The following is a 12068-nucleotide window of genomic DNA, read 5'->3' on the forward strand; positions in this document are numbered from 1 at the left end:
TACTCCTCTTCTGATTCCACTTCTCTTCCATCACTCCTCTCTCTTCTGTTGGTATATTTTCTGTTTTCTTTGTTTCTATTTTTCTCCTGCTCCCCCTTTCTGTCTCTACACTCTTTTGACCCCCCCTCCCGCTCCGCTGACCCATCCTTTTCTCCGGCGGTCCCTGTCTTTGCTCTCCAGTCTGCAACCTGTGGAACCAATTAGACCTTGTAAGCGGAGGCCTTTTGCCCCTGTCGTGTGGTCTGTTTAACTTGCCGCTCCATAAGGACCTTTCCTCGTAGCGTGACCACCACCTCGCCTGCCTCGGTGGGTGGGTTTCGGGGGCTTTGGGGGGGGGGGGGGCCTGCATGTCACTGTAGGATGCTGGTGGGGGACCACCAGGTCTCCTTTGAACCCCTGTCTGACTTAAAAAAGCAAAATGCAAGTATTGAAATGCTTTCAGCGTCACATTAATGCACGCTTCTTGTACGTGTTAGTCTATTTGCGGGCATTTAGGATATGGTTCATCTACTTTAGGGGCGAACAAACCCTTTTTTTTCCTTTTTAGTAGCCCCAGAACATCTCCTTTTACCCCTTTTCACCCTCTACCCCCAGCTGCCTGGAATGCTTTTAACAATTCACTGTCAGACTCGGAGCAACATGGGACGCTGGGAGATTGTCACATTCCAAAGCGGGGCATTTTTTTTAGTTGCTCTTCACGTGTCAATCACCGACACTATCTCCTTGTCACCCTCAGCACCCCCCAACACCCAACCACCACCCAAAACACACACACACACACACGCCCACACACATACAAACATAGAATTCGCTTTACTGCGTCTCTCTTTTAAGGACGCAGTCATCAGCACGACAAGCACCTAAAAATGGGGTTTTTCAGCACCCGCAAACACCGATTTGTCCGACTTCACAGGAAAGGCCTCCAACATCTGTGTTGTGGGTCACCGAGGAGCCCCTCTCTTCTTTTAGTGACGCAAACAGAAAATCAGCGAGTTGAGAAGAGAGAGACAGAGGGGGGGGGATAAAGTATGCATTTCAGGGCTCATAACTCATCTCAACTCATTTTTTTTCCTGGCTCTCTGACCTTTAAACTTTGCTAATGTTTGTGTTTCTTCAAAGTTCGACGACTTGCCGCAAAAAAAAAAAAAAATCCCCTTCAGAACCGCACAGCTGAAGAAGCCTACAATTTTGTATCTTGATCCCAAATGATAAGCTGCGAATTGGGTCAGAGGGGTCACGCACAAACTCCCACAACATGCGGGCCAACTTTCAACAGATCTTAGTCCAACACACACACACACACACACCCACACACCGTGGGTTCTGGTGAGATTCCTTGGCACGTTATCAGAGCGTTGAAAGCACCTGCCTGGTATGTGACAGTGGCAGTTAGTGACAGTTCTCTTTTAAAGCTGGGAGGTGGTGGTGGGTGGAGGAGGCTTTGGGAAAACAGTTGATCCATTTGATAGGAGTCCTGCCGGACACTTGACAGGAGCTGTCGGTGAGTCCAGGACAGGGTGATGCTTATCGATCAAACACTCCCTCCTATCTGACCTTCATGTCCCGAAGACGGGCCGGGGGTGAGGAGAACGCAACGTGAGCCTGGAGGCTGGAAGAGGTGAGGAGATGTTTCAGGATTATAATTTAATTTGTTTAAAACTCAAAGAATGTAGTGGATTAAAATAAAAAATACAAGCAATCCTATACATTTTAAGTGAGTCTTATCAGCACCTCTCAAGTTCTCCCAGCAACATTATCATCAGCTTACACCGCTGACATTAACAAAGTCTGTGAAAGATTAGAGCAGTGGTTCCTAAAGTTAGGGTCGGGACCCCACTGTGGGCTGTGAAGCTTCAGGTGCAGAGTCAGATAATCTCAAGGACTCACAATTGTATTGTAAAATGATTGCTAATAGTCTGTATTTTACATAATTGTTATACAAGATGACAACGTTAAACGGAGCGCTGCTCTCGTGTTCTTTCTGGTTTGGATTGGGCCTAAAAACAAAAATCCAACAAGGACCAACCCGATCCTGTAGAGTCTACACGTGTCAAACTCCAGTCCTCGAGGGCCACTGCCCTGCAACTTTTACATGTGCCTCTGCTGCACCACCTGAATAGAATAATTAGGTCATTAAGGCTCTGGAGAACTGATCTACACAAGGAGGAGGTAATTAAGCCATTTCATTCCAGCGTTTTGTACCTGTGGCACATCTAATAACTGCAGGACAGCGGCCCTCGAGGACTGGAGTTTGAGACTCCTGCTGTAGACATTGAGTCTGAGCCCAACTAATTAACTTTAGTTATTATTTAAATTAAGATTTTACTGCTTTCGTTTTTAGAGGTTAATTTGAGTAAGTTCTCCTGTTTTAGCTTTTTGTTTAGCATCCTCCAGCTCCATTTTGTTGCTTATTGTAACCACAGAATGAGTCAAGTGTAAACCATGTGTGATGTGTCACTGCCTTGAAAGGAGCAGGACAGAGCTGCATAAATATTGTGAAGCTTGCTGCCCTTGTTCTAATCTAATGAACATCTGCACCTTAATTTTTTTTTTCCTCAACAAATCAAACTACATACTCCTCTGTGCTGTACGGATTGCTGGGTTATTAAATGCACCATCGTTGCCCGACCCGACCATCAGGCAAAATAATTTTGGCATGACCCAGCACACATTTCGGCTCGGTGTTGGGTCATAAATCTAAACTCTAGTCCTAAATGATTGCAGTTTTTCTTTGCAGGCCTCACAGGTTTGTTAGAGAACATCAGTGAATAAACAGGATCCTGAAGATCAGGAAACACAGCAGGTGGGTCAGTGAAATGTGTGGAGACAAACAGCAGAAATCTAAAACTGTGCATCACTCTGAACATCACAGTCCAATGGTGAGTCACAGTGGTGGTAGCATCATGCTGTGGGGAAGCTTTTCCTTAATGAGTCAGAGATAAATGAGTAAGCTAACTCCTCAACAAATCCCAGCAGAAGTCTTTTTACAGACTGCGAAAGATTTACGACTGTGGAGGACGTTCACCTTCCAGCAGAACATCCCTAAACATGCAGCTGCAGTAAAGTGGTTCAGATCAAAACATTTCCATGTGTAAAATCTCCTACTCAAAGGAAATGCTTTGAGTTAAGAATTTAAACAATTATGTTTCCTTTACATCCAATTGGATTGAATTTGAGGTATTTTGCTGAGAGAAATTAGAAAAAGTTCAATCTCTGGATGTTAAAAGCTGATGGAGAAACGAGACAAAAACTTCCTGCAATTTTAGTTTTTCAAAGCAGAAGGGCTGAATTGAAATTTACGTCTGGCTCCTCTAGCTTTATTTATAAAACATTTCATAATAGATATATTCTTTATCTGCTTCACAACCATGCAGCACTTTACTTTTGGTTTGTAACATCAAATTCCAGCAAAAATGAATTGAACAGTTCAGGGGAAAACACTTTGTCGGATCACTGAAAGACATGGTTCACCTTGATTTTAAAACACACCATAAGTTTTTGCATGGTGAAAAGGGGAAGTATATGCTTGCTGATAGTCAGGTTATTGGTACTTCTTTTCTTAACATTGCTTTGGTGGAGAGCAAACCTGACAGATACTCTGCTGGAGGCTGCTGTGAGGTATATATACATTTGATATTAATTTTGATCAAAACAAGCAGTTGTATGGTCATGCATTGCTTATACAGAATACTTTCACATTCATATACATTAATGAAACCAGTTACCGATAATGTTGACAGTTTTTAATATTTTTTAAAATCACAAATAAATAATAAATTATGATATTTATTAATCCAGACAATGACGTTGCGCTTATTTAATTTCTCTAAAAAAGCTGTAGTTTCCCTCTCCATCCAAGCACATCCTGGATTAACTCAATTTAAGAATTTTATGTCCGCCGTGAAATTTCAGCTGCACATTTGGATCTGATTTTTTAACGTGGTGCCATAAAGCACAATGATCCTCTCACATTTTTCCTATGGAGCTACTGTCTGGACTCAGACTAGTCAAACTATACTCAAACCATTAGCAAGTCTCTATAATCGGGCTTTGAAGGTTTTATATCAAAAGCCAATCAGATTCTATCATTGTCACATTTTGGCTAAATTTGGCATTTTGGACTTTCCTGATTTTATCAATTATAATCTTTTAAAATGGATTTTTAAGTGTTTAAATGGATATGCACCTACACCATTAAGAATTTGCATACAGAGACTGCAGGGCAACAGCAGATCTACTAGAGCAGCTTCAGATTCGAAGAACCACTTTTGCTCAAAGTGCTCTGTCCGTGAGAGGATCTGCAGTTTGGAACTCACTTCCTGTTGATTTAAAGTCTGTAACCAGTTTTAGTACGTTCAAGAAACAAACAAAACTCTGGTTATGTCAAAAACAGAACTGTACCCATTTTTGTTGTTTCACTGTTTGTGTGTAGATGTTGTCAACATTATGCTGTAAATATTTTAAATGATTATCGATGGGTGTCTGACCCTACCAAATAAACTCAAATAAAATAAATACAAAGACCACAAGCATCATAAAGAGCACAAAGATTTGGATTTTTTATTATAAAGCTGTTGGAAAATAAATGTATCAGAAATATATATATATACATATACAGTATATATATATATATGTTGTTTTTTTTTGATAAACTTGCCATATCTCTTTGCAAATTTTAAGAAACTTTGTTTTATTTGTTGAAAATTCATCCATTTCTTAATATCAGCTTATTTTAATGTTGAAAGTCCTAACATAAAAATGCCTATTAAAATGTTTTATCTCTAATTTATTTGCTTTTCAGTTATATACACAATGTCATGTTTCATGTTAATTATACTTCTATGATCTCTATGTAATAAAAAGTAATATTCAATGTTAAATTATTCAATATAATTAGGGCTAACGAAAACAATAAATTTCACATTTCGAGGATTGAAGAAACGGATGAATCGAATGGTTATTTCAGCCTTAATTCCAGAAAAAAAAAAAAAAAAAAAAATTACACCTCTGGATCCAGAAAGAAAAATCCTCAAACCAATGAAGCTCCAGTTTTGAAACAAAACAAATAAACAAACAAATAATTAAGTCTGTTTGTATCCTTATTGTTTTTGATAAATGGTGTAAACTAGTGTTTTCTGCATTGTACATGCTTATATTTCCCCTCCGTATTTCAGATTGTCATCATCCTCAGGTAAAAGTTTAATCCTCCATGTTGATAGTCAGTTTAGACAGAATATCACAAAGTTAATCAGAGTAAGCTTCTTTGCAAATTTTTCTATCTTTAGCAGCTGAATCCTTCCTAGCACTGTTTTTTTTCCTTTGCCTCTCAACAAAAATGTATAATTTAAAGTCAAAACTGAAACCATTGTCTGTCAAAATATAAGCAGACTAACAGGAATTGTTGTGATCCTGAAAAACATCCTCACCAAGTTCAGTTTTTCTTCAAAATCGGGAGCAGTGCCACAGTTTATTTTTGCTGGAGAGGTGGACTCCACGCATCAGACCTGCAGCGAGAGGAAAGGAAAAAAAAAAAGATGACAAAGGACACCTAGTCATCTTGTGGCTGACCATAGTCAGTGTTTAGCCTGGACGATCTTTTGCCACTGGTCATTACAGCACCATGCTGGACTTACTGTAGTGTTGTCCAAACACTGTGCTTGGCAAGAACTGCACACAACAAAACAAGACTGGGAAATGTGAGTTCAAAATGTTCCATCTGGTTAAAAGGTTCAATTCTCCTGCAGATGTTATTTTATTTTATTATTTTCTTTTTTTAGATGTTTGATTCAGTTACTGCAGGGTTGAGAAAGCAGCTTAGATGTTTCAAGCAGGTTTCAGTGGATGTTGGTGAAGTGAGAGTGTGAGATCTGATGTGTGGTTAATGGGCTCCCTCTACTGTTTCCTCAGTTACTCACACCTCGGCCCCCTTTCCACGTGAACCCGTAACGTTAATGCAGACTGGCGGCCCTGCTGATGGTCCTAAACCTGCGCTCACATACTAATGATGTGACCATGCTTTCAATTATTTATTCTAAACTTGTAATAAATTTTAAAAAGAAGTGGATGCACCGTCAAATGGTTTAACCATAAACATGCATAACCCTACATGTTTTTATTTTATTGGTGCAGACTGGAGGTGTGCTAGAAAGTGAACAATTATGATTGTCACAAGGGTCTGGATCATTGGCTGAACTAAATTAACCCAAGTATATATTTAATGAAATATTATATTTATCACTTTTTTGTAACATGAGTGCTTTCAATTTATCAGTAAACCGCGACACACCATACTGACAGCTGAACATTTGTTACAGTAAATAACTTGCAATGCAGACATCGGTAGCTGCGTTTCCATTGACCATATAATTCCACAAATTGAAATTACGAAAATAAATTAGCTTAATGGAAACATAGCAATTTTGAAAAACAAAAACAAAAACCCTCATGTGTTTGTACGAGAATGAAGAGCAAAAAACTGCGCTTTAGAGGGAATTGTATTTTTAATGTAGTTGGTGTATTTTGCGAAATGACAGTGGAAACACTTTTTTCGCATCACACTGGTCATAAGATCAACGACTAGATGTTACTCCTGGCAGAAAAGACAAAGAAGAAGACAGGAAGTAATAGGAGCAGGGCGGAAATTTATGACAATTCCAAGGGCCCCTGACCAACAGGAGGCCCTCCACAATTTATTTATTTATTTTTGTTCATAGAAATAAAAAAAAAATGGGGCCCTGTTAATATATAATTAATTATAAAATTAATTATATTGTGTTTTCTAAAATTGTTTTTAGCAGCAAGAATTAAATGTTACCCCTCCCAGACCAAAAAGCTCACATTTGCCCTGAACCTCTCTGGATCTGCATGAAACGGTTCGTTCCTGCTTGGAGCTTGACAGTGACGATGTTCAGGATTAGTCAGTGGAAAACAAGAACCACTGTGACATTTACTATGCTGCCTAGAAAAATAATAAAGTAGGTTTTCAAAAAATAGAGAGACAGAGAGAGAAAAAGGTAAAAGTGTCAATTTGTAACCCAGTTTTTCTCCGAGAGGTGAGTAGACTGTGAGATTATCAACCATTCAACATAGTTAGCTTAGCTACAGTCTACTGCTTGCCTCTATTTCACTAGCATTTAATGAATGAAGAAAATAAATTATCAACATATTCATATATTGAACTTGTCCCTGTATCTTTTACCACTTAACAACAGATGAGTCAGTCAGCAGCAGCTCTAGCCCCTCCTGACCCGTCCTCTACTAAGTGAAATTAAAGCTGCAGTATGTAACTTTTATACTTTTTAAAAATGTTAAAATATTTACATATTTGTTAAAACTGTCATTATGTTGTGACAGTATGATATAGAGATAATCTGTGAAAAATCTATTTCCTCTGCCTTCTCCCAGTGATATCTAGAAACAACCAATCAGAGGCAGGAGAGTTTTAGTGCTGTCAATCACAATCTCATGTGGCTGCTCATCCCTATGCTGTAGCTAACGCAGCCTGTTGTGAATGCTCAGTCTAGTTAGCATATCTATCAATGACAGCAGATAAACATGATTCCTGTAACGATAAGTTGTTTTTCCACTATTAGCACATTTAGCAGTGAGTGAATGAGGATGATTGACAGCGCTAAGACCCTCCTTTCATTGTCATCATTGTCAAGATTCCTGGCGGTGGCCCTGAATAGGAGGATAATGGTGCAGCACGTTCCCACCTCAATCCTCAGGAAAATGGATAAAGGCTTGTTGATTCCTGCAAAAAGTGTGTGGTTTAGGTACAAACCACACACCAGTATAAGTGTATGCCTACTGAACTGTGAGGGTACAGATTTGATTCTTCATGGATTCGAGGAAATCCATTTCTGATTATAGCTACTTCCATTAACTTTGTTTTTAAACTCATTGAAGTTGTGTAAACTTTCCATCCTAGAAAAGAAACGGTTTCAGGGTCTTTAAAAAACCTTAAATTCATATATCTAAAATAGTGTCTTAAATTCACAAAATAAAAGTAAGTTGGCCTTAAATATGTTAATCACAGATCTTACCTTTTGTTGTACATTTTGTCTCAAAGGACTTTTCTGTTGGTCAAAAGTTTGAGTCGCACACAGACATCATCATTCTGTCCTGTAACTTGAGGCGGTTGAGGCTATCGCTAACTAGCTGCTAACATACCATTGCTAGCTAGCTAGCTAGACTTTTTTGGGTCTGTCATAAGAAAGAGTAAATTTATTGCCAGCTGGATGGATGACGTTCGCCACTGGCTCACTTCTGTTGCCAACTCTTAAGATGCTATATGCATTCTGTGCACTGCTACACTTTCCTTTGTGATACAAGAATTCTGTATAGTTTCACCAAATTGTAGATGGTGAAACTTACAGAAACCATGAGTTCAGAAAATTAGTAAGAGCCACAAGTTAATATAATTAAAGCTAAATGGTAACAGTGGTAAATGAAACTATATATCCCATTACATCTGAGTTTCTGTTAGGAGCACATCCGTCCTCCTCCAGCTTCCCTCCCCTTTTCTCCTTTCTGATCTATAAATACTCCGTCATCAGTGGAGGTTGGCTGTGAGAGGCACCGACCCCGACCTCTCTCCGTCCAGCAGAGCGGTGATTTATGGGGCCTCAGGCTGCTGCTAACCTTGCACTTGAGCCCTGGCAGTATAAATGATAGCGGGTCAGTGGCACCGTGGATGCTCCGTCTCTCTCTCTCTCTCCCCTGTTATCATCACCGTGAAGAAGACATCATCCTCCTCCTCGCCGTCTCCTGCGAGTATAAATAGTGCCAGATCAGGTGACAACGCCGGCCTTGGCCTTTGATGGGAGCTTTAATTTCATGCCTAATTTCTCTCGGCAGAGCGAGGATCGATGCTGCCCCGCTTGTGCTCCCTCTCGCTCTGCTCTCTCTTTGGAGGTGCAAAGGCTGAAAGCAAAGAAAAGCAAATGTCCACCGCTGAATTATATGCACACATTAAGCCGTGCAGTACATCAGTGAATGTGCATTCCTATTGACATCCTTCACAGCAAGCAAATTACAGACAAATGGAGGTAAAGAGGCACAGAAGGAGACTCAGATTTGTCCAGCAGCACAGATGACTTAAGCAATCGATACAGCTGAAACAAATAGCTTTGGAAATAAGAGCAACAAGGAAAATATAACTACACAGCAGCTACCCACCTGAGTGCTGTGTGTGTTACACATCGCCACGGTGATAAATATGAGTCCCTGTCTGCAGCCCAGGGGAGGCATTGAACTCTAGCCCCTTTATAATGACTTTGTCTACCTATCGATCCGGCTATGATCCATGTACTGTAATTCTTATATCATCAGGCCTGGCCTCAACAATAACTCCCAGTCATATTTCGGGGCCTCCTGTCCACTTGACAACTTAATGATGCAAGGGTCCTTGCCGAGTTTGGATTTTTACCCAACTCCGCTCCCTCTTCCTTTCTCCTGCAGGACTTTAATTTCTCCTTGTTCTTTAAGACTAATATCAGTAAAAGCACCCAGAGAACATTCTGTCCAAGGATTTCTTTCTTTTACGCCACACACCCTCTCCTTTACACCCCTCTCTCTCTCTCTCTGCAGTACAGGACAGGGATTTGGTTTTTTTCTTTTTTTGGGTGATTTGAAGCGCAGCTCCCTGCAGGCTGAAAGGGAGACTCAGCTGTCCCTCTTTAGTCCCTGTTCTTCGTCTCCCCTAGTGCCAGAGCCGTATTTCATTGTCACTTCAACCCTTTCTTTTTAGCCTGGGTGTAATAGCGAGAGATATATGGGGCTCGGTTCTGCAGCCTTCTGAGCTTCCTCAGTCTTCGATAAAACACTGTCAGAGTGACAAAACAGCAGCCCCTGGGTATTCAGGCACAGATGCCCCCCTCATCCAAAGGCAATTACTCAACATCCTGCGCTGATCCTTTTAGTAACAACGCAACATCTTTGGTAAGGAAGAGTTTGAACAGTCATCAGCCTTCCTGTTCATCCCCATGACTTTAGAGACGCTCACTGGCCACTTTATTAGGTACAAGGCTGGCACAGAGATCAGTTTTTTTTTATTTTTACGTTTGCTAAAACTAACATTATGCCGTGACATGTATGATATGAGACAGAAACTCCTCTGCCTTCTCCTGTAAATATATTTGCTGATTGTGACAGCATTTGCTACAAAATAATCGACTTTTTTGATTTACTCATAAGTACTCTTATGTAGTATGTCTGCTCTGTGCACAGTTATAGTGATAAAATATTTCCTGTCCATGGCCTTCCATGCATCACATGCTGGAGCTATTATACCTGATTTTGGTCATCCTGTCATTTGAGCCAAAAACGTGTGACTCTTTAAACTGCATGTTGTACAAAAATGTCCGTTGCTTTGTTGAAGCACTGCACTGGTTTGAAAACAACTGTTCTTCTATCTTTGAGTTAATAAACAATGAAAAACTATTCACACGTTTTGACAAGTAAAATCTGATTTCACCGTTTTGTCGTGTTTCACAGCTGCCCATCATGCACTAATGCATATACAGTATCTTATATAAACTAAGAGATGAGCATGAATTTATTATCTGTCTTTGACCAGCAGGGGGGGGTTTGTGTGCACATGAAGCCAAAGAAGTTAGCCTTTAGCCACCTGACTCTCCTCTCACTCAAGCAGCATCCAGTATGATACAGACAGGCAGAGCTGCACTACGGTTTTATTTACAAAACCTGCAGTAAAATAATCCATGTCACCACGAGACAGGAAACCATCTTAAGTTTTTATTCTTAAGAGAGCTTTGTTTTCCACAAATGATCCTTATTTAAAACTTAACAATATTTTTCTTTCCTGCTTCCTGCTCCATTCTTAAACACAAACGAAGAAGAAAACACATCTAGGGAACAAAAGGATGAAAATAAAACGCCTTTGGGCAACGACGCCCAAACATTTTGTCATGTGAGAAAGAATGATAACGTAGAAAGCCACTGTGGGTCACAAAAAACTTGAATTTTAAATAAAACCATGAGAACTTATGTAAACGGGTTGGACACCTTATTTCCCTCAGTAACTTAAATGAACAATAAAATAAAATCGGCATCTACTCAGCCTATTTTTGTAAAACTTGTTTAAAAAACTGGAACATTTGAGTGACAAAAGGTCAACCATAGACAGTCGGCTGAGTTGCTGAGGATGTCATGATGCAAACATTCAATCCAGAGATTGAAATCACTCAAAGGATTTAATCAGACAATGGTCTATTTCCTTCCTTCACTCTTCAACCAAAATGAATCCGGGAAAGTTGTTTCGCTCCACCTTCACATCTCTCACTTCCTTCCTTACACGTTCTTTTCAGTTTCCACCTTTTATTTTTCTTATCTCACTTTCCGTCATCGCCCCCGTCGCCTCCCTCCCTCCCTCTTTCTCTCTCTCTCCGTCCTCACACCGGCACACAGTCCCCTCCTCCCTCCTCCCCCCCAGCCTTAATTGGGAGTCAGGCAGAGCAGTGGAAATCGCATTAACGCGGGCCCTGCCTGGGTGTGCCATCCATCTTCTTTTTTATTACGCCGCGCCGGGGCTGCCTGGGCCGCTGCCGTTCGATTTGTCACCGGCCTCGTTCGCTGATAACAGGCATTTGTCATCGCCTTGCCTCCCTGTTAATGTTATCATCTCCTCCCTGACAGCCGCCCTCCGCCGGGGAGCGCCTGCGACAAAGCACATCCGTCAAGCGAATATTTCCACGGCTAAGGGGACCGCGCTCTGCAATAAGCCACATTAAAGCACTTATGAAGGGTGCAGGCCGTGCAGTGTGTGCGGCGCATCCCTGTTTTGCGTGTGCATGCGCGCGCGCGCGCGCGTGCGGCAAACCTTTAGCGTGCCTCTTGATCGCGCACGAGCTCGGTGCGCATCCGCACTCTGGTGTTTCAGGAGCGCGCGGTGCTCCTGTCAGTGTGGTAAAAGAGGCGAGGTGGGGGCCGACAGGGAGAGGAAGAGGTAATTTGTTGCAATTAATTACGCAGTGAGTGTGGCTTTGTTGTGTGGGAGAGCATTTTATCTGTTGGAATGCTTCCTTCGTCAGGGTGTGATGCTATTT

This window comes from Xiphophorus couchianus, chromosome 5, assembly GCF_001444195.1.
Source record: "Xiphophorus couchianus chromosome 5, X_couchianus-1.0, whole genome shotgun sequence".
NCBI classification, from domain to species: Eukaryota; Metazoa; Chordata; class Actinopteri; order Cyprinodontiformes; family Poeciliidae; genus Xiphophorus; species Xiphophorus couchianus.